At 41.7% G+C, this 12,094-nt stretch overlaps 1 protein-coding gene across 3 annotated transcripts in view; it reads right to left on the bottom strand.

Moving 5' to 3' along the window:
- The window catches only part of KIF6 (kinesin family member 6), a 392,154-nt gene that overhangs the window by 226,120 nt on the left and 153,940 nt on the right, over positions 1 to 12,094 (bottom strand). The gene's annotated exons all lie outside the window — the stretch shown is intronic.

Here is a 12,094-nt window from a genome sequence, read left to right on the forward strand (position 1 = left end):
CCTCTCTCTCTGCCCCTCCCCCGTTCATGCTCTGTCTCTCTCTGTCCCAAAAATAGATAAACGTTGAAAAAAAAATTAAAAAAAAATAACTTTTTACATACATTTTTGTACGTTCATCTTTAAAAACAAATTTCTAGAAATTAAATTGCTAAGCCAAAAAGCATACCCATTGAAAAATCTGTACAAATGCTCTTCATGGCTGTCCAGCAAGGGGGAACAAGCTGAAAATTACACATGGGATTAACCCCTGGCTTCAGGACCAGGCTCCTCTGTGTGGCAGCCCCCATTGGCCCCATCCACTCTACCTGCAGAGTAAGAGCTCACCTGTGCCCTTGCCGACACGGGGTATCATCTTTTTATTCTTACCAGTAAGACTGGCAAAAAACTGCATCTCATTTTCATCTGCATTTCTTTGATAATTAGCAACTTCTTGGTCTCCTGATGGTTGCTTTCTTCTTCCAAACTTAAAGGAAGAGTTATGATTATCAAACAAGGGAACACAAGACAAAGTGAGATGCGGAAATAAAGAGGAAACAAGTGCCTGCAAATTTCAACTAGGGTTTCCGATTAAATAGAAAAGTAAATGTACAGTACAGAACTCTGCCCCACACATGCTAGGTGACTGATCTGGAAAGCATACTGATGAGGAAAGCAGTTGAAAAGCAGTGACAGTAAAAGGTGGGTTTGTGAACAAGAAGGGGAAATCTGACTTCTCCAGTAAACTGAAAAAATTATACACCAGGCAATAGCTACCTTGACATTAACTGTGCCAAGTTCTTGAGGCTGTGGCAATGGTCACCAGTATGATCAGTTCATGATAAACACAGAGGGAACCACTCAGGAAATTAGGCCAAGAGGATGGGGGTAAGAATGGGGAATACAGGCATACCATGGAGATAGTGTGGGTTTGGTTCCAGAACACTGAATAAAGTGGATACCACCATAAAGTGAGTCAAACGAATTTTTTGGTTTCCCAGTGTATGTAAGTTATGTTTACACTGTATTATAGTCCTTTAAGTGTTAAACAGCATTAGGTCTAAAAAAGCAATGTATATACCTGAATTAAAAAATACTTACTGCTTACAAATGCTAGCCATCTGAGCTTTCAGTGAGTCGCAATCCGGTGCGTCTTCCCTCGATGTTGATGGTCCTGACTGATCAGCGTGGTGGTTGCTGAAGGTTGGGGTGGCTGTGCCAAGTTCTTTAAACAATAATTAAGCTTGCCACATCGAATGACTCTTCCTTTCAAGACCAATTTCTGTGTATCACAAAATACTTGATGGGATGAGCACTGGGTGTTGTATAGAAACCAATTTGACAATAAATCATATTATAAAAAAACAGAATTAGAAAACAAAAAACAAAAAACAAAATGCTGTTTGATGGCATTTTACCCACAGTAGAATGTCTTTCAAAACTGCAGTCAATCCTCTCAAACCCTGTTTCTGCTTTACCAATTATGTTTATGGAATATTCTAAATCCTTTGTTGTCATTTCAACATTCTGCACAGCATCTTCACCAGCGGTAGACTCCATCTCAAGAAACCACTTTCTCTGCTCATCTGTCAGAAGTAAGTCCTCAACCATTCAAGTCTGATCATGAGATTGCAGCCATGAGTCCCATCTTCAGACTCCACTTCTAATTCTCTTTCCTGTTAACACCACATCTGCAGTTACTTCCTCCACTGAAGTCTGGAACCCTCCAAAGTCCTCCAAGAATCAACTTCTTCCAACTTCCTGTTCATGTTGATATTCTGATCTCTTGCCATGAATCACGAATGTTTCTTAATGACATCTAGAAATGGTGAGTCCTTTTCAGGAGGTTTTCAATTGACTTTGCCAAGATCCATCAGAGGAATCACTATCCACAGCAGCTAGAGCTTTGTGAAATGTATTTCTTAAATAATAAGACTTGAAAGTTGAAATGACTCCTTGATCCATGGGGTGCAGAATGGATGGTATATTAGCTGGCATGAAAACATTAATCTTATTGTGAATCTCCATCAGAGACCCTGCATGACCAGGGGCATTGTCCATGAGCAGTAACATTTTGAAAGGAATCTTTTCTTCTGAGCAGAAGGTCTCAAAAGTGGGCTTAAAATATTCAGGAAAGGGGCGCCTGGGTGGCGCAGTCGGTTAAGCGTCCGACTTCAGCCAGGTCACGATCTCACGGTCCGTGAGTTCGAGCCCCGCGTCGGGCTCTGGGCTGATGGCTCAGAGCCTGGAGCCTGTTTCCCATTCTGTGTCTCCCTCTCTCTCTGCCCCTCCCCCGTTCATGCTCTGTCTCTCTCTGTCCCAAAAATAAATAAAAACGTTGAAAAAAAAATTAAAAAAAAATATTCAGGAAACCATGTTGTAAACAGATGTGCTGTCAAGCAGGCTTTTCCATTTATACAGCACAGGCAGAGTACAGTCAGCATAATTCTGAAGGGCCCTAGGATTTTCAGAATGGTAAATGTGCACTGGCTTCAACTTAAAGTCACCAGCTGCATTAGGCCCTAATGAGAGAGTCGGTCTGGTCTGTCCTTGGAAGCTTTGCAGCCAGGCACTGACTTCTCCTCTCTACCTATGAAAGTCCTAGGTGGCATCCCCTTCCAATCTGTTGTTTAGTGTAGCTGCCTTCAATCATTATCTTAGTTAGACCTTCTGGAGAACTCGCTGCAGCTTCTACACCAGCACTCGCTGCTTCCCCTCACACTGTTGTGTTGTGGGTACAGCTTCTTTCCTTAGCCCTCAGGAACCAACCTCACTCCTTCAAACTTTTCTTCTGCAGCTTTCTTGCCTCTGTCAGCCTTCGCAGAAATGGAGAGTTAGCCTTACTCTGGATTAGGCTTTGTCTCAAAGAAATGTTGTGACTAGTTTAGTCTTCTAAAATCTTCTCCGTATCAGCAATAAAGTGGTTTCACTTATCATTTGTGTGTTCACTGAAGTAGCAATTTTAATTTCTTTCAAGAATGTTGCCTTTGGATTCACAACTTGGTTAACGGGTGCAAGAGGCCTAGCTTTTGGCCTGTCTTGGCTTTTGGCATGCCTTCCTCATTAAGATTAATCATTTCTAGCTTTTGATTTAAAGTGACAGACATGCGGGGCGCCTAGGTGGTTCAGTCGGTTAAGCCTCCAGCTTTGGCTCAGGTCATGATCTTGCGGTTTGTGGCTTCAAACCCCGCATTGGGCTCTGTGCTGACAGCTCAGAGCCTGGAGCCTGCTTTGGATTCTGTGTCTCCCTCTCTCTCTGTTCCTCCCCTGCGTGCTCACTCTCTCTCTCAAAAATAAATAAAGATTTTTAAAAAATTAAGTGAGAGATGTGCGACTTTTCCTTTCACTTGAACATTCAGAGGACACTGTAGGGTTATTCACTGGCCTAATTTCAATATTGTTGTGTCTCAGGGAACAGTGAGGCCCAAGGAGAGGAAGAGAGACAGTTGCTCAGAACGCCTACAACATTTGTCGATCAAGTTTGCCATCTTACATGGGTGTGATTCATGGTGCCCTAAAACAGTTACAATAGTAATATCCAACAGCACTAATCGCACATTCCCATCACAAATAACATAATAAGGAAAACATTTGAAATAGTTCAAGAATTACCAAAATGTGACACAGGGATAGCAAGTGAGCAAATGCTGTTGGAAAAATGGTGCCTATAGACTTGCTCAATGAAGGGTCATCCAGAACCTTCAGTTTGTAAAAAATGCAACATCTGCAAAGTGCAATAAAGTGAAGTGCAGTGAAACAAGGTATGTTTTTACTCTGTGGAACAGAGTACAACAATACCCAGTCTTGAGGCGTCACTGAGCTTAGCTCCTTACAGTTAGGTCACTAGAACTAGGGCTGGTTGTTTGCAAGGCCAATCAGGGCAGGCTAACAGCCTGTCCTTGGGTTGTCTTGGGGGATGTCTGTCTTTTGCCTATAAGGATTTAAAGGCAGGCAATAAAGAGGCACTTCTATAAGAGGGCCTGTGAATGCCAGATTAGAAAGGCTCTGAATGCTTGAGCTAGGGTCAGCTGGAGGAGGAAATGGGGTACTTGCATGAGGCATCTTACCTTTTTTAATTTTTTCCTATTTTATTTTTGAGAGAGAAAGAGAGAGAGAGAGAGAGAGAGTGCGCGCGCGCGCGCGCGAGCACGAGTGGGGGAGGGGCAGAGAGAGAGGGAGACAGAATCCAAAGCAGGCTCCAGGCTCTGAGCTGTCAGCACAGAGCCCAGCACAAGGCTCAAACTCACAAGCCGCGAGATCATGACCTAAGCCAAAGTCGGAGGCTTAACCAACTGAGCCACCCAGGCGCCCCAAGGCATCTTACCTTTTACTTTGGTGTGCCTCTGCTGGGAATTGGATGTATACTGTGAACTCAGATTTACATGTTATTTGGAGATAACTCTCCATTATGCTGTGCCAGACTAAAAGGGTCTGCCAAAGTACCATTTCTGCTAGGTGCAAAAGTAAAAAGAAGTAGGATTTATACCAATGTTTAGCTGAATACAAAGATAATCATCATCTCATAGCCCAGTGAATGACACAAACTACCCCTGTTCCATTTGGGGGCATTCTTAGCTTTATTGGCATTAGGATGTCCTACACTGGGGTTCTTTAATATTAAAAATCTTTGTATTTTCTCATAAGTTCTCAGATCTTTACCAGGATGTCAGGGGGATGGCTATCCATCCAGTACACAGAGAAGCATGGGTATCCATGCTGTACAGAGAACCTGAAAAACAAAAGCCAGTTGTCTAATTCTAGATTCCACGCACGTTGGTAGTAGTTCTGAGAGCCCTTAAATGCTTCCTTTCTTATTGAGTATAGATAATTCTTGAAGCAGGCCACTTTTGCATTTTATTAAGAATGCTTGATCTATACAGACAGTTATTTGGGTCATTAATTAATCTTTCTTTCATTAAGTCCTTTATACTTCTGGTCTTTATTGCTTATTCTGTACATGATCATTTACTTGTCTTAATCTTTAATTTTTTTTTTCAAAAGCAGATGACATATGTCCTCGTGTAGTTCCTTCTGGCCAGGCACCATGCTTTATACTTCTGTGTCTTAGCAGCTTCTAGCACAGTGCTGTGATGTGCTTAATAACATCTGGGGCTGAAATGAAGGCCCCGGGATAGAACTGAATCTCCAATTTTCAGCTGCAGCAGGGCCAAGGATTGGAATAGAAAGAGAAATCTCAATATGCCCTCTCCCAAGCCTCAGGGGACGAAGCCAAGACAAACTGTTTTCTTGGAACTCTCTGTAGCCCACAGATTTGTAAGCAAATGAGCTACAGTACAAGATATACCCAAAGGTTAGGTTCCTAAGGTCATACAAAACGTTACCCTCTCCTTTCCCCCTAAAAAACAAGTAATCAAATAAAATCCTTCTCAGTAATGACAAGGAAATCTCAACTCAACCCATCTTGCCCATTTATATGGCAATGTTAACTAACAATTGTATGTTTGTATATTTTTAGCCCAACTATCACACACATGTTGAAATGCTAAATTTGGAAAACGGAAACAGAAGGTTTTGTTGACCCACCCAGCATTTGAAAGGAAAAATGGAGAATTCAAAATGAAAACTGGGAAGTACCTGGAAGAAGTATTAAGGTATTAAAATAATTAAAAGTATTCACGTTGAACTTCCACAGGGAGATGCAGAGAATTCCAGCTGGCGGGGATCCTGAAGAACAGGGGGAAGAGAGGGCAGGGGCTGGCAGGATATACCTTAAGATTGGATAAAACACCTACAGGTCCCTGGCGAAGTCACCTGGGGGCAAAGGCTTCACCAACCTCATCCAAGCAAAAAGCATCTGCCTTTTCCCACAGGCACGTTTCTCACTCAGGCAGAACTGGGCATGTCCCTATACGTATCATTTCCTTTTTTATGTCTGTCTCTATTTTTTAGAATCTCTGTAAGTATGTGTTCCTTATACACTTATACATACCACATCAGGTAAACAAACATATACATAGTTACAGGATTTTATTTAAATTTATAATTGTATTTTCAACACAAATATCGACTTTACGCATCAGCTCTTTTTAGGACTCGGGCTGTTCCTTTATCTTTAAATTTCCAAATTCTCTTAAAAGTTTCCACAGACTTTTCACTCTTCGGGGGTATGTGGAGCACTGTTATGGTTAAGGAAGTGGATAGTAAGATGCAAAGCAAACAACTCCAATTTGGGAGCATTTTATGAACATTCCATTCTGGCCATTTATAGATTGTGTTTTATTTAGCCATTTAGATATACAGTCTTATATCAACTGTATAAGGAAAGCACCACTCTGAAGTGACTGATTAATAATACACAATATTATAGCCCAAATATACAAAAAATAATACAAATATTAACTATAAAAATAAAGTTAAAATTCCAGAAGCAGATGTAATTTAGATCTCAGAATCAACTATGTGTGTTGTGCAATAATCTGCTATATGCCAAGAGAGGACATTTGCTTTTAACTCAGCTGTGAAATTTAGTGTAAGAGGAGAGTTAACAAAGAAGGGCATTTTTTTCCTGCTGTTCATTAATTAAGTGAAATGACTGTTTTCCTGCTTGGAGTTGTAAAACAGAACAGTTAACATTCCTTCTTTTAAAAATAAACCTGCATTTCGGTCAGAGTGGCTAAAATGAACAAATGAGGAGACTATAGATGCTGGAGAGGATGTGGAGAAACGGGAACCCTCTTGCACTGTTGGTGGGAATGTAAACTGGTGCAGCCGCTCTGGAAAACAGTGTGGAGGTTCCTCAAAAAATTAAAAATAGAACTACCTTATGACCCAGCAATAGCACTGCTAGGAATTTACCCAAGGGATACAGGAGTGCTGATGCATAGGGGCACATGTACCCCAATGTTTACAGCAGTACTTTCAACAATAACCAAATTATGGAAGGAGCCCAAATGTCTATCAAGTGATGAATGGATAAAGAAGACGTGGTTTATATGTACAATGGAATACTACTTGGCAATGAGAAAGAATGAAATCATGCCATTTGCAGCAATGTGGATGGAACTGGAGGGTGTTATGTGAAGTGAAATAAGTCAGTCAGAGAAAGACAGATACCATATGTTTTCACTCATATGTGGATCTTGAGAAACTTATCAGAAGACCATGGGGGAGAGGAAGGGGGAAAAAAGTTACAAACAGAGAGGGAGGGAGGCAAACCATAAGAGACTCTTGAATACAGAGAACAAACTGAGGGTTGGGGGGTGGTGGGGGAGAGGGGAAAGTGGGTGATGGGTATTGAGGAGGGCACTGCTGGGATGAGCACTGGGTGTTGTATGGAAACCAATTTGACAATAAATTATATTAAAAAATAAAATAAACCTGAATTTTCTATAGAAACTTTAGGAAATGCAGCCAAGTAAAAAGAACTAGAACACAAAAGCAAAAACACTGGTAGTTCCAATAACATTTGTGTGGTTCTTCCTTCTGGTACTCTTCCTTTGTGCGTGAATGTGTGAGTGTGTGTATATTCTAAAGAGAGATATTAAAACATGGTTTGTTCCATCATTGCTCAGTAGAGAAGCCTGGCAAATATCTATATAAGTAAATAGATCCTTCAGCACCAAAATAAATTATATCAAAGAATCACAGGAAAATCATAGTATTATCTTTAATAATAATAATAATAATAATAATAATAATTGTGTTTAATGCATCACACGGATTTCTTCATCAAGAAGAACTGTGGTTAGATAACATTATTACTCTCAAACAACAGATGATCTCGGTGACTCTGGACAAAGTTCAGAAAATAGTTGTGGGCAAAATCGTGAATATTGCAAATAATTCCTCATCATTCACTCATAAATCCATAAGGCCTAGACCACAGTGGATCCTGTATCAGTGATGTTGAATCTGAACGTTGGGAAGTGCTTTCTATCAGCAGAGACTAGTTCTGAGGGCCCTTATTCATGCCCAGCACCCTGGGGCAGCTCTGAGTAGAGGTCCTAGAGAGGTAAAACAATGGCTCATGAAAAAAGCCAGAGAGGGAACCAAGGCCCTGACAGAGTGTTCACTAATTCATTCAACACATTATTTATATTCATGTGCAAGGTACTGTTTTAGGTGATAGGGACATAATGGAAAACAACGCGGATGAAGTCCAAGTCTTCATGAAGTAGGGAGAGATAGACAATGGACAGTGAAACATTAAAAATAATGTTCCTGCTACGAACAAAAATAACTCAGCATAAAGGGGATAAAAAGTAACAGGGGAAGGTGTATTTTGGATATGGTGGCCTGGGAAGAAAGTCTTTCTGATAATGTGACACTTGAATAATGAAGTGAGGGAGGAGTGTTTCAGGGGAGGGATGGTGATGGGGAGGGAGAAACGAGGGAGGGGAGTGGGCCCTGGAGGTTGCCAGGGGCCAGACCATGTGTGGCCACTGCAGATCCTAGAAAGAGATTCTGGACAATCGGAGGTAGTCCATATCATTGTCACCGGGACAATTTCATCCATAATGACAAAAAAATTAGGCACAAACTTTCTTGAGGTTTTTCATTCTCTAATGAGCAATCTGGTGTAGGAAAGAGTTCAGTCATATTTCAAACAAGTTTCAAGAGATTGTTCAGACTGCTGCCTGTGCCTCCCCCTCTCCCTCTGTCCCCACAATCTCCTCTCTCCCTCTCTCTCTCTTTCTCTCCCTTCCCACCCTGGAGGAGCATGGTTTCCTGAAATCCACTCCACCCTGCCTCCACAGTGAAGACCTTTCCAGAGAACAATCAGGAGAACTCATCATGCCATAGAACTTATACAGCATAAGTCATAATTTTGAAACATATTTTTAACAGTGGTTTGACAAATAAAACCAGTACGGAGGCCAGTGACAATATACTGAATATAAAAAGGATGAAGTATCCAGAGTTAAGTACTGACGAGAGACTCCCCCTAAAATATTGGTTTGGTATCTAATTCTTCCTAGAACTGTATTAACTCAAATATTGCAGGGGTTTATGTATTTGTTTGTTTGCTTCAGCTCATTTCTGAAACAGTCTGAGGGTACAGAACAGGACTTACAGTCATGGTGATGGTAGATCTCAAATTATATGAGATGGTCTTGATCTTAATCATTCTATCCCATACTTTTAGGAACAAGTTATCAAATTTTAGGTTCAAGAGAGCCACTGTATCTGAAAGTGAAATCTGTTTTATGGTTCTAATCCAGTTCAAACATATTGAGGAACTGAACCCAATTAAACTTTTATTAGACTAGTCTAATAAAAAAAATTTGAACTTCGAGTTAACTATGGTAGAAATGACTTCTCCTGAAGTCACCTTGAAATGCTTACTTCAAGAGGATGAAAGCACTGATGGGTTTTCTGTATGTCACTTCCTCTATAAATTCTTTCCTCCCTCTTCCCCTGCCCTTTACAAAAATCCCTCACCCTGTCTCTGACAGCGGTTCGGCACCACCAATAAGCATGTATGTCTGGACATCTGCCCCTCGCTCCCCACTGCCAGCCCCCCAGGTCCTAACCCAGCACTGATGTGGTATCATCAGCACTCAATCAGTGTTTGTTCACCAGAAGGAATGAATAAAAGTACAAATTACTTCAAAGTGAGATGTCTTTGATGGGAAAATGGGGATTTTACACTCTTCCTTCAGGTGTATTTATTTGCATTTAAGTAGAGCTTAGACATCAATAGAGCTTTTATTAGTACAGATATGTCCCTTTGAAACAAATGCTGTGTTTATGAGTCTGAAAACACAATGTGTTTGATTTTAAACTATATTTAGTCTTAAATGATTTAACTTTACAAAGAATAAAAAAAGCAATCCCATCAGATAAAAATTTCCAAATAAGTCCAAATAGAGTGTAGACAACCCCAAGGATAGGAAGTGAAGACCTAGTCTCTACTGGCACATGGATGAAGGGCCTGAGGGTCAACTCCAGCACAGCCGCCAGCTTTCCCACCTGTTTTCAGTCTGGAATCGTGGGGGTGTTTACCCCAAGAGCAGTACGCACAGTGAGCGAAATCTGGGGACTGCTAAGGAGCAGGGGTAGAGGCTGCCCTGGCCAGTGCCCCAGTCACTGTGGGGACCATTTCCTATTTGGTAAAATGTGGACCAAACTCGGTGTCATTTGCTGAGGTTGACACCTGCCTTCATGGACGGATTTCAGTAGCTCAGTATCTCAAAGTGTGTGATTACATGCTCGTGAACTGGTCACATACCTCTCTCGAGTTTTCCCTGCTGGGTTTCTTCCTGGGTTTGTTTCTTCCTTCCTTCCTTCCTTCTTTCCTTCCTTCCTTCTTTCCTTCCTTCCTTCTTTCCTTCCTTCCTTCCTTCCTTCCTTCCTTCCTTCCTTCCTTCCTTTCTTAATGTTTAATTTATTTTTGAGAGAGAGAGAGAGGGAGAGAGATTGGGAGCAAGCAGAAAGAGAGGGAGACAGAGAATTCCAAACAGGCTCTACACTGTCAGTGCAGAAGTGGGGTTTGATCTCATGAACCATGAGATCATGACCTGAGCTGAAATCAAGAGTCAGACACTTAACCAACTGAGCCCCCCTCCTGCTGGCGTTTTAATGTAGTTCATGCTTACTCTTTGCTGGATTAATATTCCTGCACATTCTTTGATTATGTGCCACAAAATGACACAAATAAAGGTGTTGTGCACATTCACTGAAAGCAGACACAGCTCCTGCCCTCGAAGGCCTTTCAGTGTGGCGGAAGATACGAATAACAACCAAACAATACTGCAAGAACACCATTATAAACAGAGATAAAAGTTCTGAAGGAAGAGTACAAAAAAGATGAAAACCTGTCATGATTTAGTTGGGATTAAAGATCAACTGAAGAGGAATTTAAACTGAGGTTTGAAGGAGTAGAACAGATAAAACAAGGGGTGTGTGTGTGTGTGTGTGTGTGTGTGTGTGTGTGTGTGTTTGTGTCCCCACCCACGCACACACCATCCTAGTCAGAAAGCAGAAGCAACTGCATGTGCGAAGGCCTCACAGTGAGAGACACAATGAAACGTTTAAGGAACTGGAAGACCAGTGTTGTTGAAGCACAGGGGCAAGGGGGGAAAGGAAGGTGAAATGTGGCTGACAACACAGGAAAGGGTCAGAAAAGGGTCAGATCGGGCAGACACCTCCAAGGTTGTAGGAAGGAATCTGGTCTCTTCCCAAGAACAAGGGAAGTCAGAAGTCACCGAAGAGTTTTAAGAAGAGTAAAATGATAACAACAGCACTTTAAAAAAAAAAAAAATTCTGGCTGCACAGAAAAAGAGAGCAAAGTACACTCAGGAAGATCTATTATGACACCATTTGAGTGGTGAAAAGAAGGTGACAGAGGTTTGGTGGTGGTGCCAGGTGGTCTGATCCAGAACATGTTTTGAAGACAGAGTCAACAAGACTTCCAAATGGGTAGGATCTGGGGGTGAGAAGAAACTAGAGCCACAGGTAACTTCCAAATTTCTGGCCAGGGAAACCACGGGGCTCAGAGTGACACTGACGGATGGGGTATGGTGGCAGAGACCAGGTCTGGAGAAAGAGGGACAAGAGCTCATTTGGGGGCATGTTGAGTTCAGAGAGAGCTGGCAGGTAGGCCGTGAGATCAGTAAGCATGGCATTCAGAGTAGAATACATGTGGGCTAGTAACATAAATCTGAGTCATCAGCATGGGTGTGGGTGTTGATGAGATCACCCAGGAGAAGTATAAAGTAAAAAGAGAAAGAGGGGGTCCTGGGACAGCCCCTTGATGGATGTCCCCACAAAAGGAGGATAATCTCTGTCTGGGAAGCTGAGGAGCAATCAGGAGAGGAGAAGGACCCAAGAGGAGGATGATTCAGTGAGAAGACAGTTAATAATGGTGAATGCTGCTGAGAGGTCAAGAAAGGTGAGGACTGAAAGAGACCCATTACATATATCTATACGTAGGTCATCAATAACTTAATGACAGTTCAGAGTGATCTGAGTGTGTCAAGGAGGATGGAAGGGAATGGAGACCACAAGTGAAAGCTACATCTTGGAGTAGTTGAGCTTAAAGAAAAGGAATAGTAGGTAGAGGGGGAGGTTGGGCCAAGAGTACGTGTTGTTGTTGTTGTTGTTGTTTTTAAATATGGGAAAAACTTGAAGATTAAAAAAAAAAAGATAATTGAGG

Source organism: Leopardus geoffroyi, chromosome B2 (assembly GCF_018350155.1).
Source record: "Leopardus geoffroyi isolate Oge1 chromosome B2, O.geoffroyi_Oge1_pat1.0, whole genome shotgun sequence".
Taxonomy (NCBI): Eukaryota; Metazoa; Chordata; class Mammalia; order Carnivora; family Felidae; genus Leopardus; species Leopardus geoffroyi.